Source organism: Capricornis sumatraensis, chromosome X, assembly GCF_032405125.1.
Source record: "Capricornis sumatraensis isolate serow.1 chromosome X, serow.2, whole genome shotgun sequence".
In the NCBI taxonomy this organism is placed as follows: Eukaryota; Metazoa; Chordata; class Mammalia; order Artiodactyla; family Bovidae; genus Capricornis; species Capricornis sumatraensis.
Window position 1 is genome coordinate 125576454 of NC_091092.1, and position 20057 is coordinate 125596510.

The following is a 20057-nucleotide window of genomic DNA, read 5'->3' on the forward strand; positions in this document are numbered from 1 at the left end:
TCCTATAGAAATTCTTCTGAAGTAGAGAAGGCTGAAGGTGATAGCTTTGTTCCCCATACCTGGCATCTGATGGTTTAACCCAAAGTAGTTTCCAAAAGCAGGAAATATATTTTCAATCTCTTTGCTTCACATTAAAACTTTTCTTTTTATACACATATGCATCATGAATAAGACTTGACATTGAAGATGCATCACGTTTATTATGTGGTTCTGCTTACCCTGGCATGTCACCACATGGATCTTGTGGTACAAATATCTCAGTTTGAAAAGCTAGAACCCAGGGGCTCTCTGAGGCTATCTTAGCCATGAGTCATCTAGCCCTTTTCCTTAGAAAGCAAACTCTGGAAGGCAGCTTGGCAAAGTAGAAAACCTGTGGTTTTGGAAACAAGACAGGTTGTGTCCCAATCCTGAGAGATATTTGCTAGCTGTGTGACCTAGGTCCAGTTTCTTAACCTCTCTGAATCTTGCTTTCCCTGTTTATAAGTCAAGCCTAAGAATCTCTACCATACCAGGTTGTTAGGAAAATTTGCTATAATATGGAAGATCCCCTGGAGAAGGGAATGGCAACTCACTCCAGTATTCTTGCCTAAAGAATTCCATGGACAGACCATGGGGTTGCAAACAGTCAGACATGACTGAGTAACTAGCACTTTCTACTTTCTAAATTCTTAATAAATGGTAAATTGCTGGTTGCTTTCCAAGTTCCTCCTCTCTGTAGATCATGGGAATGAAGATGAGGCTAACAGCCCACTCCCATATCTATCAGCCAAAAAGACTTGATAGAAATTGATAGTTGCTTCTCATCAAGAGGAGGATAGGACCCCTTGACCCAGTGACTTTTACTTTTAGTCAGCTTTAACCTCACCTGACTGAGACCTGCTTTATGAAAGGGGTCAATGACACCTCTAGGGAATTCCCTGGTGGTTCAGTGGTTAAGAGTCCATGCTTTCACTGCAGGGAACATGAGTTCAATCCTTGGTCAGGGAACTGAGGTCCCACATGACTCATGGTGAAGCAAAAAGAAAGAAAGACACCTCTACTACTTGCGATGCCTCTCTTGCTGTTCTCTTAAATTCCAGAGAGTCAGGTAATGTCTGAAAATCTAGGCACAGCTTAGAGAATAAAAACAGTTTTCTTTAATTGTAGAATATATAAATTCAATATTGAAACCACTCTGACTGTGCCACATTTAACTTAAGGCCAAAACTTTAATAAAATGGACAGCCTGGGCTTCAAGTTTTTGTGATGGGAGTGTATTTTGGGGTTGTTGAGGGTTTTTTTTACCTTTGTTCCTAAGTAAAAGTTCCAAGTATTACTATAAGCTCTAATAATCATAATAAACAACACTGCCCAGAAACGTATAACTCTACAATGCTATTTTTATAGAACACTTGCTTTGAGGTATTTATATTTATAACGTGGTTTCTCGCTGTTAGTGTTGCCTCCTGTCACTCTTTTTCTCCTATTATCCCCATGGTTACCTCTTTGTCACTAAGTGCTAACTGGGCGAGGGTAAATAGACCCTTATTAAACTTTTAAATGAATAATAATAAACTAGAAGGAATTAGATCTTAGATTTTAAAGCTTGACTTTACAAGATTGTGAAATAGGTGGTCAGTTGGTTTGAAAAGAGAGTTCGGTACATTTACAAAATAGCAGGGACTGACTTTACGGAACAATAGAATTTTTATAGAAATGAGTTCGCAATTTTTTAAAATGTGATCAGCATATCTATATTAGTGTTTTGGTAGTCCAACACATCTACCTAACTGATTAATATTGGAGACCACACAAGATCCATTTATTCATTCAAAGAGCAAATATTTATTGAGTATCTACTATGTGTCAGACATTGCAATAGGCAAAGACAAATAATCTTTGCCTTTGCAAAACTTAGAGTCTAGTGGGGGTGGCCCACAAAAGATGTCTACCTGGAACTTGTGAGTATTACCTTATTTGGAAAAAAAGGTATATATACAGGCATATGTAAAAGGCAGATATAATTAAGGTAAGGTTCTTAAGATAAAATCACCCTGAATGGGAGGGGGGAGGTGGCAGTGGCTAAATCTAATCAGTGTCCTAAGAGACAGAACAGGATGACTCTGAGACACAGGGGAGGTCATATGAAGCAAGAGACAGAGATTGGAGTGGTGTAGCCATAAGCCAAGGAATGCCAGGAGCCGCCAGGAGGAGGTGAGGAAAGAGTCTCCCTAGAGCCTTCAGAGTTACTGTGGCCCCATTTACACCTTGCTTTGAGACTTCTGGGATTCAGAACTGTGAGAAAACATATTTCTAGTTTTTCAAGCCACCAAAATTGTAACAATTTGTCTCAGCAGCCCTAGAAAACTAATTCAGCAGATACTAGTCAAGTAGCCACAAAATAAATATAAAATTGCAGTGGTGCTGAAAGTTATGATGAAGAGTTAAGTGATGTAAGCCAATACCACAGAGCTCTGACCTCCTCGGGAAGATCAGGAAACGATCTGAGGGATGAAGAGGGGAGGGGTGAGTGGATCCTCTGGGCAGAGGGAAAGACACATGGAAAGTCCCTGGGAAAGAAGGCAGCACTGGCTAGTATCAGGTCTCTAGATGACCGTACGGTTCCAGTCCATCCAGACCAGACCTTACCAACCATTTTAAGGGTCCCTGATGTATAATCTAAGGTAAACAGAAAATAATTCAAACATATGAAGTACAAGGGATGCTGTGTAATCCATACAGAAGATTAAGCAGTTGGTTGAAAAGGCTCCATAAAATAAGAATCATTTAAAATGACACATGTATACCTTTCACATTTTATTTGAAACATGTATTCATTCATCGATCACTCCATGAAGATCCAAGACTTTAAGTGTGGTTTCGATGAATGTCTTTCCTTGGTCTCTGTCTTATCCATATAATGTGCTGACTGCAGTTTTCCAATTCAGTTGCCTTTAGAAAAGAACTGATATACACGTGCAAAGAATTCGGAGAGCAGAATTATTCTAGAGTTTTATTTTATTAGATCTTTTATATATTTCTCACTTATACTTAAGTGAATAATTTTCTTTATAGCAATTTATTGAGTCTTCCCAAAGTATCCAACCCAGTTTTCAGAGGGAAAAAGAAAAGAAGCCCTCTGAAATATGAATGTGTTCATGCTTCATCAGCTTACATAATACATTAAATTTGGTATTTATTTCAAAAACTGACAAAAACAGGTTAGAGACTCTTAGTAAACATGCAGCCCAATTGGTAGGAGCAGAAATATATATGCATCCTGGAGAGCAGTCTACTAGCAGTGAGTAAGCAGTGTGCTGTGGGCATGGACTGTGTTTTTAAAAAGGGTATCATTGGAGAGCAGGCTTCCCAGGTGGCTCAGTGGTAAAGAACTCGCCTGCCAATGCAGGAGATGTGGGTTTGATCCCTAAGTCTGGAAGATCCCCTGGAGGAGGAAATGGCAACCCACTCCAGTATTCTTGCCTGGAGAATTCCATGGACAGAGGAGCCTGGTGAGCTATAGTCCATGGGGTTACAAAGAGTTTGACATGGCTTAGCGACTGAGCACAAGCACAATCATTGAAGAGTACTGTTAAACTGAGCCGGGTGATTAAGTGTGATGTCAGTTACAAGAATAAAACTGAATCTTGGTTTTAAGAAGAACGGATTTCATGGGGAAAAAGAATAAATGGTTGCAAGCCAAATAGGAGGCTAACATAGTTCATGTGAAATATTTGTAGCTTGGGTTACAAGAGTTCTCCATAATGATAATGGAAAGATAGGCCCACATTTGAGAGAAACATATGACATAACATTGGCAAGATAGTGGGTTAGATGAAGTGAGAAATAGAAGGGGTCAAACACGACTCCAGGTTTCTGGTCAGTGATGTTCTCACTAAGTTAAGTTATGCTGGAGTTGAACTAAGTTTGAGATGAGTTTGGGATACATTAAGTTTGAGTTACCTTTAACATCCAAAAGGGGTCTACAGCTCAGAGGAGATATGTGGGCTAAAGTTTAGTCTTTAAATATAATCAATCTCATCTACCAATACATTGATAGTTATGGCAGGTTTCAATCAACAATAATTGTGCTTTGATTAGAACCTCATTAACTATGCAATCACCTCTGCACAAAAATTGCCATGGCAATTTCGCATGTATGTATACATTATACAGCTATACACTGCCAATATTTAACAACCTGGCAGACACACACACACACACACACACACACACACATATACAGACACCCACACAGACACAATTCCATAGGTGACAACCTTTTGAAAGAAAATCTGATTCATTATGGTTTTTCTCTATTTCTCATTAGTGCTTTCTACAGGCATTCTCCTAAGTGCTCATATGTATTTCAGTTCATTCAATCTTTGAAAAGATTCTTGAAGGTAGACACTGATGTCATCATGTCCATTTTACAGATGGAAAAGGTGAGCCACAGTCAGACTAACTGTTCTCATATTGGCCACCCAGCAAGTGGCAGAGCTGGGAGTCAAGTCAAGGGTATCTGTGTCCATAACTACTGCACATCACTGCTCTCAGCAAAAGGAGGCATCACCACCCACAGAGCTTCTGGACATAGAATATTCCAGAACTCGAAAGTGGAGGAGTACAAAACAGTGCAGCCATGATAAATGTCCTATTTGATTAGGCTCGCTGTCCATAGTCACGGAATTTCCCAGCTCCTAGGATCCTGTGTTTTTAGAAAAACATATTCTCTAAAGTAGCAACTCAAACTGCTTCTTTAAAAGTTTTGAAGTCTTTGCGCTGCTGGCTCAGATAGTATTCTTGCTGGCATTGGAAAGCAGTAAAGCCAATAAGAAAACTACAAATGAAAGCTTCTTTAAACAGGTCTGAAATTATCTTTCAGACTATGTAGAAGGAGGATATGTTTGCAAAACAATAAGAACTGTCTCCAAAGCCTTCTCAAAGCTTCAGCAATACCAGGTACTTGATATCTACAAAAAACCTTTTTAATCTCTGAAAGAGTAAAGACGTCATAGAATCAGTGCATTAATAACAAGGGCCTTGTTTTGCTGTCGGGCAACTAAAACATATTTCTCTCCTAGGAAATATTTTCTAGATTTCATCATTCCTGGTCATAAATTAGGCATTTCTAAATTGTTGTTAGCCAACTGCCAGAGTTGGCTGGACAATTCTTTTTACAGAGGCATAACTTGACAGTGATTTGATATCACGAACTTCATTGGGCCTGCCCTGATTAAGTTTGTCAGAAAATAAAATTATTTTAAGTGAATTCATCTCACATGGAAAAACTATGATAAAATTTCACTGGCTTTCACACAGCCCTGGATAAGCTTCAGAATTCACTTTTCTTTTATCTTACTGATCTCAAAAAAATTGAAGTTGTTTTAACAGCTATTTTTTCTTTTTCTTGTTTTCTTTTCATCTCTTGTCTCTTTTCATTGACATCCTCCACCTATCTGTTATTCCTTCTTCTCACTCAACTCCCAGACTTCCCTGGTGGTCTAGTGGCTAAGATTCCACACTGTCAATGCAGAGGGCACGAGTTCAATCCCCAGTCAGGGAGATAAAATCCCATGTGCTGCTTTGCCAAAAAAAAAAAAAATCCCACTCAAAAAAACCCCCTGTGATTCACCCAGTGCTCTTTTTCTCACCTGTGTCTGCCCTACACCTCCTATGTTTCTTTTTTATCTCAGATTCTTTCCTGTTCTTGTAAGAATTAAACCAGGTACACAGTTCACAGTATCTATCTTGGCCATTGATATAAAGCAGGAGTCAGCAAACTACAACCTTCTGGCCAAATCCAGACCTCTGCCTGTTTCATAAATAAAGTTTTGTTGGAAGACAGCCAAACGTATTTGTTTACACACCATCTACGGCTGCTTTCATGCCACAACAGCAGAGATGAGTAGCTGCAAGTGAGACCATATGGCCCACAAAGCCAAAAATATTTGCTATTGAACACTTTATAGGACAAGTTTGCTGACCCCTGGTATAAAGCAATGGGCTCCAGACTTGAGCAGCCATATTTCAGGGTCTTCAGGGCACTTCTCTCTCTAGCCAGTGGACTAGATCACTATTCTGCCAACTTGGAATCTCTTTGCCAGTTCTCTCACTTGTAGAATCAGTCCACAAAAAGTCATTCTTGCTCTTATTTCAGAATGCTGTGGTGATCATACATAAAATAATATTCCTGATATTAATACATGAATGGGGAAAGGTATGGGGGCACTATAACTTCAGATGCCAGGAGGAAAGTTTTTCTATGGACACCATCATGGAAAGTATAAGAGACCTAGGCAAGAAATATTTTCCTTTTTGCACCTTGACATATCTGAATCATAGTATTTATTTCTAACAGCCTGTTCACCTTTGCATCCACTCTCTTGTGAGAGATCCCTTGTGATAAGGAAGAATAAGGCCAGTTTCAAATACCCGCTACAGAGGGAACTGGGGACTACTACTAGGTCCAGCTACGGAGCTACCGAGATCCCATAGCAAGCTGCCAAGAACTGACGTTGGCCATGGCTGCTTTGAGTTCATTCTTTGGCTGCCATTTCCTCAAAATGTTCCCAGATTTTCACGTTGGGGCTGTGGCTACCACCTTGTTTATTATACCTTCAATTTACAAAGTGTGGTCTTACAATTCAAACTGTTTGGGGCAATCTACTTTCTCTTCACACCAATTTGGTAAGATGATCCCCTTAGGAAAGGATGGAAATAGCACGGAGAGCCTGTGTGGAAATCATGGGTGAGTTTAGGAATTCTTCATCACCTCTTTTACATCACCTCTTAAACAAGGTGTCTACAGAGTAGACACCCTGTTGAGTTATCACAAAGTGTGGTCCATCAATAGAACATTGTCTTCAGGTACGTAGGATGAACCATCTGAGATCAGCCCGGATGAGCCCCTTCCTGCTTTCCTATTTGACTGATGGCATGAAATGGCTCAAGTTAAAACATTAATATCATTTGGGAGAGGCCAGGCTTTCACCTCGGAACTCTCTGAATCCCCATCAGCCAGTGAAGTCCTGGCAGATTTGATGCAGAAGCAAGAAACGAGAAAGCCCTAGAGTAAGAGACGTGGGAAAGGAGGGCACACCACATGCCTGCCCCAAAGGTGGCACAAAGACACAACTGACCAGTGAGAAATCCTGTAAAGGGCTGCTCTCCACGCTGAACAGGAAGGCACAAGCACCAAATTCTTCAAGACCTCCTAGGATCTCACCGCTCAAAATGTGAGCATCCCTGGGAGCTTGTCAGAGATGCAGAAGCTTAGGCCTGGGGGACTTGTATGCACCTTAAAGTTGAGATGCATCGTCCTGGGATGCACTCAATTGTCAGAAAAGACTTGTGCCAGTTGTTAAGTTGTCCATTTATTCACGTGTTCTCTCATTCCCAAGCCCACCCTTCCATGCTCTGTCCTGTGACACTGGTGCTGGGACTCTGCAAACTACATTTCTATTTTGCTGGTTGCTCATGGTTTGGCTCGGCCAGCAACCCACCCCCTCTGTGGGGGTCAGTGCCTGGGCCCATGAGCCCCTTTTCTTGGAGATGTCAGCACCAGTGGCCTCCTCAGAGATTCGAGTTTCAGCAACACATTCCCCTTCCCCAAATCTCTGTGTGCATGCTCAGTTGCTCAGTTGTGTCAGACTCTCTTGCAACCCTGTGGACTGTAGCCCGCCAGGCTCCTCTCTGCGTGGGATTTCCCCGGGCCAAGAATGCTGGAGTGGGTTGCCATTTCCTTCTCCAGGGGATCTTCCCAACCCATGGATCTGGCACTGGCAGGCGGGTTCTTTACCACTCAGCCACTGGGAATCCCACCTCCCTCCATGCCAAGTCTCTAGCCTTTACTATTTCCAGTTTCTTCCTTTGCTCTCTCAGCCTCAGGGGTCAGAGTTGCTTCCTACAGTTGCTACCTTAGTGACTTTTAGAATTCTCCTTTCACCTTTTCAGTTACCTAGTTAACAATTGTATACCTAGTTAGTGATGTCTTCATAGGAAAACCTTATTGTTCAAATAACTGATGTGGCTTCTATCCCCTGACTGGACCCTGCCTGACCCCAGACCCTAAGCTGCTACACCAGAACTGGTCCCAGGACTGACTGCTCCATGGGGCCACCCTACGACTTTGTCTTCCATACTCAGAGCCACAGAGAAAACCTAAAAAGAGCAACACACCCCACAGCCCCCAGGGAAAAGCCCTTTCTCCCTCAGAGGATAGGCCAGTTCTGCTTAAATACCAAAGCCAGAGCCAAACAAGAAGCCAGGGCAGAGAAGAGGGCCAAAGAGGGAAGCTTCTGGGTTGTCGGCCTGTGAGGGGCCCAGTGCCCTCAGAAGACCTTCTAGTGATCACTGTTGAACTTCCTCCCCCAGCACGTCTGAACCACCAGCTGGTTCTACTCTGAGAGAAGGGGCCTTGTATTCAGCAAGAGGAGTAGCTTCTTTCTTGGGTCAGAGTCCGGGTGTCCTGAGCCCCCTACCACAGCCACAGGCATTTCAAACAAGGAGCTGAGGAGTGGGCTGTCGGTTGTGCTAGAGCAGAGATGGGTATGGAGGAAAATGGGACTTGGAATTTAAACACCTAAAATTCCACCCCATCACACACAAGAAATAGAAAGATGGCATTGTTTTTAGCAGTGGGTCACCTCAGCACAAGGTCATATTCCTGCCTATGGTAGAGGCACACCCCCAATGATGGATTCTGATTGATCCTGTCAGCTGTTCAGAAGCAAGAAGTTGTCAGGAATATCTAACTAAAAGAAGAGCCAAAAAAACCCCAAACCAAACAAAAACAAAAAGGAACCAGTATGTTTAAGCAGCAACATCCATTTGCAAAAGAGGGTACAGCAACAATAAAGAAAAAATAAAGATTGACGATAAACACCAACTGGAGCAAGAATTGTGTAACTTGATGTAAACTGGCATAATGAAGAGAAATGGAATAAAACAAAAGAAAATACAGATTTTTAAGGAAATCAGAACCAAATTTAGAATACTTCATTTCCTTGTAAGTTCTGAAACTACTTAAACGTATTGTGAGTGCATATCATCTCTCTACCCATGATTTAAATGGAGGAAAAGAAGAGAGTCCACATCACATTGTTGGTCCCACGGGATTGAGTTTAGTGCTGCACATGGAGGACATCAGAGAAATTTCTCTCCTCTGCCAAGTAAACCTGTAGCTATTATTATCCCCATTTTAGGAGAAAAATGGAGCTCAGAAGTCCTGAGTCTTACTGAAATTTTGGCGCATTTTGAAATGGAATTAGGCCACAGATTCCATGTCCTGTTTTCCATCCCATGCAGCTGCCTTCCAACAATCTACTTGTGGGTTATTGACATCTCCCATTGTCTCACGCCATTTGGGTTGCTATCACAAAATACTCCACACCAGGTGGCTTACAAATAACAGAAATGTATTTCTCGCAGTTGTGGATTCTGAGAAGTCCAAAATCAAGGCATCGGCAGATTCAGTGTCTAGTGAGAGCCCACTTCCTGGTTCAGTAGACCATTGGCAGTGCCTTCTAGGTGTAACTTCCCTCAGCAGAGAGCAAGGGAGTTTTCCTGGTCTCTTTTATAGGAGCACTACCCTCTCCAGTACTCTTGCCTGGAAAATCCCATGGACGGAGGGTGGGCTGCAGTCCATGGGGTCGCTAAGAGTCAGACACGACTGAGCGACTTCCTTTCACTTTTCACTTTCCTGCATTGGAAAAGGAAATGGCAACCCACTCCAGTGTTTTTGCCTGGAGAATCCCAGGGACGGAGGAGCCTGGTGGGCTGCCATCCATGGGGTTGCACAGAGTCAGACACGACTGAAGCGACTTAGCAGTAGCGGCAGCAGCAGTCATGGGCTCTGCCTTCATGCCCTAAACAACTTCCAAAAGCTCCACCTCCTGATACCATCAACTTGGGGGTTAGGTTTCAATATATAAATGTGGGATGGACACAAAAATTCAGACTGTAACACCCTTCTGTAGTCTGTCCTCATTTATTATTTCCTGAGATTTGAGTAAAACATTCAGCTTTGTGTGACTTGATTATTTAAGTAGTTCATTATATCATCCTGTTATGATTCTAGTACTTAGAGAAGGAATTTCTAGCCACTGGGAACCTACGGTTCTTTCCTCACCACACAGGAAACTTCATTCAGGATCACTTTGCTTTATCTGTACAAAGGAGCTTACCACCTGATAAATTCTCTGTTATCTCAAGATGGAACCACTGAAGTGGATTATACTTAAATCATTAGATAGTCAGTCCCCAGTTCGTCTTTAAAAGCCTGCTAGTTCATGAGTGGGGCAGACTAGAGATAACCCAACTTGTGGGTTCTTGTAAATAGACTACATGTTGTATTGAAGCATCCCTTTGAATGGCAGCTAATTTGACCTCTATCACAGTGGTTCTCACACTCCCCTGAATTCCCTGGGGAGCCTGTTCACACAGATCAGCAGGCTCTACCCTGGAGTTTCTGAGTCAGCAGCTCTGTGGTGGGACTCAAGCATTTGCCTTGGTAACCAGTTCCCAGATGTTGCCGATGCTGACGGTCTGGAGTCCAGACCTGAGACTCAGCACTCTATAGAAAGGTTATGGAAAATGAACTAGCCATTGCCTTTTCCCTCTTTACTAATACAACTGATTTTTTAGAGACTTTAAAAAAAATTTTATTTTATATTGGCATATAACTTGACTGGGGCTTCCCAGGTGGTTCAGTGGTAAAGAATCCACCTGTGATGCAGGAGACACAGGTTCGATCCCTGGATCGGGAAGATCCCCTGGAGGAGGAAATGGCAACCCACCCCAGTATTCATGCCTGGAGAATCTCGTGGACAGAGGAGCCTGGTGGGCTACAGTCCATGGGGTCACAAAGAGTTGGACATGACTGAGTGCCTAAACAATAATAAATAGTTAATAGACAATGTTATGTTAGTTTCAGGTGTACAGCAGTTATGCATATACATGTGTCTATCCTTTTTCAAATTCTGTTTCAATTTAGGTTATTACAGAGTACTGAGCAGAGTTCTCTGTGCTGTACAGTAGGTCCTTGTTGGTTATCTATTTTAGACATAGCAGTGTGTGCTGGTCACTCCCAAACTCCCAATCCATTCGCCCCCCTCCCTTCCACCCTGGTAACCATAGGTTTGTTTTTTAAGTCTGTGAGTCTCTTTTCGTTGTGTAAATAAGTTTGATGAAACAGATTTTAAATCAGGGTGGAAATGCATCTAACCAAAAGATTCTATTTCTTAGCCTCTCTTGCAATTTGATGTGGCCCCATGACTAAGTTCTAGCCTGTGAGCTAGAAGGAGAAGTGTTGGGTGGAAACTCCAGAAAGACTGCTTGCAGGAAGCTGGGTCACTGGGAAGAGCCTGTGGGAGGCAGCCTCTAAGATGGCCCAGTGACACCCACCTCCTGGTGTTCAGGCCCTGCCGACACCATGTGAGTGGGCTGGAAGCAGATCTCCTGAATGGAGCCTTGGGGTGACTGCAGCCCAGCTGATGCCTTACTTGCAGCCTGGGAGACACTGAGCCATGAACACACAGCTAAGCTGCTCCCAGTGGTGAGAAACTATGAGATAATAATATCTAGGAGATAATATGGCAACTGAGATAATGAATGTTTCTTATTTCCAGCCCCTAAGTTTTAGGATGACTTGATAAGCAGTGAAATGTAACTGATGCAGAGCCCCTTTCTTGTTCTCCTGCCTGGATACCTGGATACGAGAGTCAAAATCACAGAAGCCATCCTGGCCCTTAAGGACAGAGTCTACATGATAAGATGGCAATGAAAGACAGGCCTCTGGGTCCTGATGATACGAACACTGGGGCTGCGCTCCCCACTTTCTTTGTATGTGAGAGAAAGAGGCTGCTCTCTTATTATTTTTTTAAACTGGAATATAATCGCTTTACAATGTTGTGTTACTTTCTGCTGTACAACATAGTGAATCAGCCATATGTATACATATATCCCCTCCCTCTTGAGCCTCCCTCCACCCTATCCCACCTAGAGGGTCATCACAGAGCACTGAGATGACCTCCCTGTGCTATACAGAGCTTCCCACTAGCTCTCTATTTTACACATGGCAGTGTACTATGTCAATGACTGTTCTCTTATTACAGCTTAAAAATATTTATATATGCCTGCCTTTCCTCCTTTCACCAAGTCTATAAAATAACAATATTACAATTTTCACAGACATTTAGCTCCTGCTATAGGCCAGATACTATCTGAATACAAATATTCACCCATGAAATTGACATTACAACCCTATTGTTGGTCCCATTTTGCAGATGGGGAAACCTGGGACACAGCGAGGTTAAATGACTTGCTGAAAGTCACACAGCTACTGAGGCTTATAAACCCAGGAAGTCTGGCAGCTACAGAATCTGTGCTTTTAATCGCTAAGCCTTGTTGTGCTAACATTTCCTAAGTACTTCCCGAGTGCTGGCCATCATACTAAGTGCTTTACATGTTTCACAGGAGAGGAAACTGAAGCTCAGGGAGGGTTAAGTAACTTTCTGAAAACCACAGGGCTGAGACTGGCAAGTGGAGATTCAAATCCACGCTTCCTGGTTTCGAGGGCCAGGGCTTTCACTTTTTGTGAATTGATCTTTCTGTTCTGGACCTAGTTTGTCTTCAGGGATTCCCAGTAACTGCGTCATTGGACCCTGAAGCCCCCCAGTCTTGGCTGTGCATACAGATCAGCTGGGAGGCTTGGTAAATGCAGATTCTGACTCAGAAGTTCTGTCCTGGGGCCCAAGAGTCTGTATTTCTCACAGGTCCCCAGATGACAGTGATGCTGCTGGTCTGGGGACCAGACTTTGTCCAGTGAGGGTCCAGATGGCAGGAGATGGACTCTCCTGGCTTGACCCTAAGTGGCTGTGGCTACCTGTTTCCTTTTCCGTAAAACAAGAGGGAGCTAGAGGAGATAGATGTTCGATGAGGCTCTTCCTTCTGGCTCTCAAAGTCCTTCATTCTGCACAGAATATAATCTTCTGCCACTCTCCACACTTTTGTACTTATCTGACAAAAGAATCATGCATCATTAAATGTGTCTACTTTGATATCAGGGAGATCAATTTGTTCAAACCCCTCACTTTGCAAATGAGAAAACAGAAGTGAAGTGACTTGCCCAGGTCACAGGGCTGGGGAGCAGGAGAGCTTGTGACCCAATGCTGTTGCTTCTCAGACTTGCCTGTGCCTCCAGGGATCTGGGTACAAGGCAGAGTCTAGTTCCGGGGCTTGTGCTTTGTGACCCAGCTCTCAGGCGAGGCCAACACGGGACAGAGATCCAGTGTTTCTCACAGTATCACTCTCCTCTCCAGCCACATGACTGGGGGGCAAGACGGCTCAGCTGGGGCGGGAAATGGAGACCAGGCCTCCGAGCCCTCGCAGTCACAAGAGACAGGAAATGCACGGTGAGACAGGAAGGAATGAGCCAAGTGACCCGAATTTAGGAGGACCACCACCGCAGGAGGGCTGAGGTTCGGGGAGGGTCTGAAGTTCAGGGGAAGTGGTTAGAGTCCCAGCGAGGGCTGAGAACACAGCAAGAGCAGAGCCACTTCCGGCTCTGCAGCACGGCTTTCCTGGTGTTTCTCTAACACAGGGGCCAACCCCTTGGAGGTGGTCCCGGTCTATAGTTGGGCACAGACCTGGGTGGTAGCACTGGGGCGGTGTGGAGTGTTCAGGGGTAGCCCCCAGGCAACAGCCTGACCTGAGGCCCTGGGGTTCATCCCATGCATCTGTGACGCTGACCTCAATTAATTAGTCTTTAGTAAATGACCCCTGTGTGCGTAGTGCTGTGCTAGCTGGTCTGGCAGAGAAAATGAAGTATAAATATGGTCTCCACCCTCAAGGGGTTTGTCTTCTAACTGGGGGAATCAACAGGAAACAAGTCAAGAATTCAAGAGTTCCAGAGAATCCTCAACTCTGCAGTGAGGACTGGATATGCAGTGGAGAATCTCAGAAGGAAAAAAAAAATGGGTGTAAGTCTGAGGGAGTCAGAAAAGGCTTCTGGAAGAAGTGATACCTAAGCTGGGGCCTTAGTGCAGGTGGTGTTGGTAGTGTTCAGTCTCTCAGTTGTGTCCGACTCTTTGCAACCCCATGGACGGCCGCACGCCAGGCTTCCCTGTCCTTCACCATCTCCTGGAGTTAGCTCAGACTCATGTCCATTGAGTCAGTGATGCTATCCAGAGGTGTGGCCTATTACTAAAATGGCCCCAATTCTTCCCCCTCCCTGTATCCTCAGCTTTTGTTATGTAACTTTGTAGCTCTCCCTACTTTCCTAACCAATTGCAAGTCAGCCATGTGACTTGCATTGGACAGGGGGGTGTTAGAAGACTTAATGGAACAGGGGTCTGAAAAATGGCTTTCGTAATTCTGCTTGCCTTTTACACCCTCAGGCACCACCAGGCAGATATGCCCAGGCTGGCCTGCTGGAGACTGAGAGACCAGCAGGGCAAAGCCATTTCACCCCAGTGGTCCCAGCCAAGAAGAAGACAGACCCCAGTCTTAGGAGCCAGCTGAGTCAAGGTCAGCAGAGCCACCTAGTCAACCACCCCAGTTGTGCAAGCACTAAGAGCTTCTCATTGCCTGACATTGAAGTTCTGTGACTGTTTTCATGCTGCATTATTATGAAAATGGGTAAGTGATGTAATACGCAGAGGTTGGAAGGATGGAGTACTCAAGTGCCTCCTGTGGAAACTCCTTTAGAAAACTGGCTTGGTGTGATGATAATAGTTGCAACTTAGAACAAGGCTCCCTTGGTTAAACACGTTTGGGAAACACTGAGTAACCTAAGATAACAGGTTTCTTAATATAGGACTTCCTGGGACCTTGACTATGAAATTGTACATTGTGAATCTCCAGCAGCAACATTTTTTGAACATTATGTGAAATATCTCATGGGACAGATGGGTCCCAGACACATTTTGGGACATGCTGGTCTCAGCAAATCATGTGCCATTCCGTCACTAGTGGGGATAGCATCTTTCTGTTTCAGTGCTGTATCTCTGGGGACTAGACCAGTGCTTGCCAGGTTTTGGGCACTCAGTAGATAGAGAGAGGGGGAGGGAGGGAGGGCAGGAAGATATGAGGTTTCTTACCCCTGCTCTCCCTTTTGTGCTGTGCCTCTGCCAACAATGAATGCCTTGACTTTGTCAACCTGGTGAGCCCCAACTGTGTGTCAAAGCTCAGGGTACAAGTCCTCGATTCCCTGAGGATTTGTCTGAGGTCCTCAAGCAAAGTTAGGTGATTCATTCACCATTATAAGCACTTAAGTATGGTGCTATGTCCCTCTCCCCCGTGATGCTGGGAGCTGGACGGCTAACTTCATCCTGCCCCCTACACCGAACACAGAGTCCGTCACATTGTAGATGCCTAATGAGTAGGTGCTGGGAGGAAGCAACGGGGAGAAGGAGGGAGGGATGGAGGGAGAAAAGAAAGAAGGATTGAACAACAGGAAAAAGAGAGGGAGGGAGTAAGAGAGAGAGGGAATAAGAGAGGAAGAGAAGGAGGTAGAAATTACTATCCTGGGGTAATTTCGTAACAGCAAATGGTTAGAGATGAGAAGATTGGAGAGATTTCCTGCGGGCAGGTGGTGGAGAGACATGAATATCAGTAAACGAGTTCAGTCTTTATCCTGTAAGTTGTGAGGCACCACTGATTAATATTTTCAGCAAGAAAGTAGCATTAGATAAGCTTTCTCAGGAAATTGGTTTTTTTCCAAAAGGTAAAGCACTATTAGACCATGTATTCCAAGGTAACCCGAGTATGATTTAACTCATTTGCTTAATAGAGAAAAGAATGTAGCCAAAGAGAAAAAGAAATTTTGTACAAGTCCCTCAACCTTTGTAAACTGATACAGAGACCTCTATTGAATGGAGATGCTACACTCAGCTGGGGTCTGGTGACCAGAAGTCATCACCCATGAGGTTGAGCCATGTGTTTACACATTAAATATTGATTCAAATCTGCCCTGTGTTGAAAAAGGAAGGCAGGAGTCCCAAGAAGAGTCACCTACAATCAGAGTGGAATTAAATATTTTCCTCTTCTGAAAGCCAAGAACAGCACAAATAAGCATTTAACCAAGATTTGGTTATCATCAACCCTCATGCATAGAACATAAAGAGCTTGTCAAATTTATGGGTTCCATTTTCTACCCTTTAAACTCTCAAGCAGATTCTGGCAGTTTGCTCATGGCTAACATGCCTGCCAAAGTTGAAGGAATGCCTTGTATTTTTCTGAAAGCTATCCGGAATCATAGGTACCTTAAATGCTCTATACTAAGGAGGAGAAAATCAGAACATAACCACTGTGCCTGCTTCGTACACTTATAGTCCTTACTAATTCAAAGCTGGCTGAGATCATTAAATAAGCTAAATCTTATTTGTATTGACATTAAATAAGAGGTGAAAACTCAATTCTGCCCAAATCTAAACAAGCCAAAAGAATTACAGAAGTGGGAGAATTGTCCAGAAGTTTCCAAAAATTTAAGAAACTGTGTGTGTGTGTGTGTGTGTGTGTGTGTGTGCGTGCATGCATATTAGAGTAGGGAGGCAGAGAAGGAAAGGATGGATAGGAAGAATCTCTGTTGCAGTCAATATATGGAGGTGTGACATTTAGGCATATCCAGAAAAGGATGAGGTTAGGTAATGGATGTGATTAGCATTCACAAAAATCATCTATATAGACCCTATGAAATTGTGACTGAAAATATTTGAGGATACCCCCCATCCCACCGAAACTATTTTGAGAAGGATCTCAAGGAAAATGACTAGAACTTTTAAAAGCTGATTGGATTAGATTCTGATTTTTTTTAAAAAAAGATTTTAACAACCCCTGCCCCCCAAAAAGGATGCTCTGATTAAAAGCTAGAAAACAAAGACTTGGAAAGCAAGAATTAGTCAGCATCTCTACAACCATCCAAGAGTAAGGAACTCTGAACAGCCAAAATGGGCATCCACCCTACTCAACAAAGACATAACCTTTTTGGTCAGCTCAGCTGTTATGTTTCCTATTGTGAATTTACTTTGCATTTATGCATTAGTCTCTGTGAGAATGACTAGCAGAAGCCAACACCTGCCCGCCCCCCGCCACTCCCACCCCACCAAAGTTGGTTAGCTTCAGTCATTCTAACACAATCAGTTTTCTGGACCTGCAATGTTGAGGTCTCAATGTATACGTTCCTGAGGTTCTTGCCATCCTACTGAATCCCGGCCTGGGTGGCCAGCTATCTTTCCTTGATGACATCTCCATCTCCTCTGTCAAAATGTAGCAGTGGCCTGAATTGGGTGAACTCATTTCAGGTACCTGTGAAAAGGTGTAGCCTTTTTTCCAAAAGATATAAGAATATCATGAAAATAGACACTTGATGAACTTGTCAAGTATCAGTCAGTTGCAAGTGAAGTAACCCCAACTCAGATTAGCTTAGGTAACAAAGAGAAACTCAGAATGGCTTAAAAACTTAAATATAAGATGTGATACTGTAAAACTCCTAGAAGAAAACAGGCAAAACATTCTGACATAAATCATAACAGTATTTTCTTAAATCAGGCTCCCACGGCAAAAGAAATAAAAAATAATAATAAAGAAATGGGACCTAATCAAATTTATAAGCTTTTGTACAGCAAAGGAAATGATAAACCCAATGAAAACACAACCTACAGAATGGGAGGAAATATTTGCAAACTATGAGACCGACAAAGGCTTAATAAACTAAATATACAAACAGCTCATACAGCTCAATACCAAAGGGAAAAAAAAAAAACAGCAACCCAATCAAAAAAGAGTAGAAGGCCTAAATATATGTTTCTCCAAAGAAGACAATCCAACTCCTGGGCATATATCTGGAGAAAACCATGGTTGGAAAAGACACGTGTGCCTCAATGTTCATAGCAGCACTATTTACAATAGCCTCAACACGGAAACAGCCTAAATATCAACAGATGAATGGGTAAAGATGTTGTACATATATACAGTGGAATATTACTCAACCATAAAAAGAATGAAATATTGCAGCAACATAGATAGACCTAGAGATGATCATACTAAGTGAAGTAAGTCAGAAAGAGAAAGACAAACACCATATGATATCACTTATATATTGAAGCTAAAGCTAATACAAATGAATCTATATACAAAGCAGAAAGAGACTCACAAACATAGAAAATAAATTTATGGTTAGGGGAAGGAGGTTAGAGGGGAAAGGGAGGGATAAAGTAGGAGTTTGGGATTAACAGATATACACTGCTGTATATTAATTAGATAAACAGCAAAGACCTACCATATAGCACAGAGAACTATATTCAATATATCTTATAATAACCTATAATGGAAAAGAATCTGCAGAAGAATATGTGTGTGTGTATATCTGAATCACTTTGCTGTATGCCTGAAATGAACATAACATTGTAAATCAACTATACTTCAATTAAAAAATAGCTTAGACACACAAACCAAAAAATTATTTACTCTCATATCTGAGGTTTAGAAGGAAAGCTTCAGTTTCAGGCATACCTGGATCCAGGAGTCCAGTAATGTAACCAGAAATTCATCCCTTTCTATCCATCTCTCAGTTCTGTCTTCCTCTTGTTGTCTTTCAGTCTCAGGTATGGTTTTCTTGCTGGGTGGCAGATATATCCATTAGAAGTTCAAGACTTACTTACCCTTTTATCTAGCAATCACTGCAAAAAGCAGTTGCCTCTTTACAAGTTGTCTTAGCAAAAATTCCTGGGGAAGCTCTAGTTGGTCCATCAAGAGTTACAGATCCTTCTTTGAACAGTCACTACTAGGAAGTTTTGTGCTAAATTGTCAATGTGACAATTCTCAAAATGTTTCAGTATGAACAGTGTGAAATATGTGTTTAAATCAAGTTGAATCTCCACCCAAGGGGTGGTTAGTATTTGAAATCTTCAAATCAGGAATCAACACCCCAGGTGTGATTAGCTAGAAGTGCACTCTAATCAGTAATCAACACCTTTCTAAAGTCCCAATAGGAAAAAGATAGCCCACTCAAATTAAGATAATTCAAGCAGGGTTTAATAAGCATATGGTTTACAAAGGTGTAGATAGGGTGTCAAGAAATCTCAAAGGATAGTACAGTACTTAGGAGCTAGTAACAGTGAGGCTATTAACACCCTAGGCCCAAAGGGACGAAAGGAAGGAGCAGTTCTGAGAACCTAAAAGAGACAGTCCTGTAGAGGTTGCCCCATTGAAGGAATTGTGACCTTCAAGATGTGTCACAGACAGCTTAAGGAGACCCTGCAGAGACAGAGTTGGGAATTAATACAGTAACCACTCTCTTCCCTCTCCCCAATCACCTGCTGGCCTCATCTTTGGCCAAACTCAGTTGGAAGCTAGAAAGCATGTATGGGAGCCCATTGACACAGTTCATGCAGGCCAGACAGCAGAGACAGGAAGGGTGGAGAGTACGATCTGGACAGGCCAACAGAAAGCATTCAGCAAAAGATGTGATGATACAGCACTCAAAACCTAAACATGGGATGTTTCCTAATGAACAGAAAGAATGTTCAGTTCTGTTCAGTCGCTCAGTCATGTCCGACTCTTTGCGACCCCATGTATCACAGCACGCCAGGCCTCCCTGTCCATCACCAACTCCCGGAGTTCACTCAGACTCAAGTCCATCGAGTCAGTGATGCCATCCAGCCATCTCATCCTCTGTCGTCCCCTTCTCCTCCTGCCCCCAATCCCTCCCAGCATCAAAGTCTTTTCCAATGAGTCAACTCTTTGCATGAGGTGGCCAAAGTACTGGAGTTTCAGCTTTAGCATCATTCCTTCCAAAGAAATCCCAGAGCTGATCTCCTTCAGAATGGACCGGTTGGATCTCCTTGCAGTCCAAGGGACTCTCAAGAGTCTTCTCCAACACCACAGTTCAAAAGCATCAATTCTTCAGTGCTCAGCCTTCTTCACAGTCCAACTCTCACATCCATACATGACCACTGGAAAAACCATAGCCTTGACTAGATGGACCTTAGTCGGCAAAGTAATGTCTCTGCTTTTTAATATGTTGTCTAGGTTGGTCATAACTTTTCTTCCAAGGAGTAAGCGTCTTTTAATTTCAT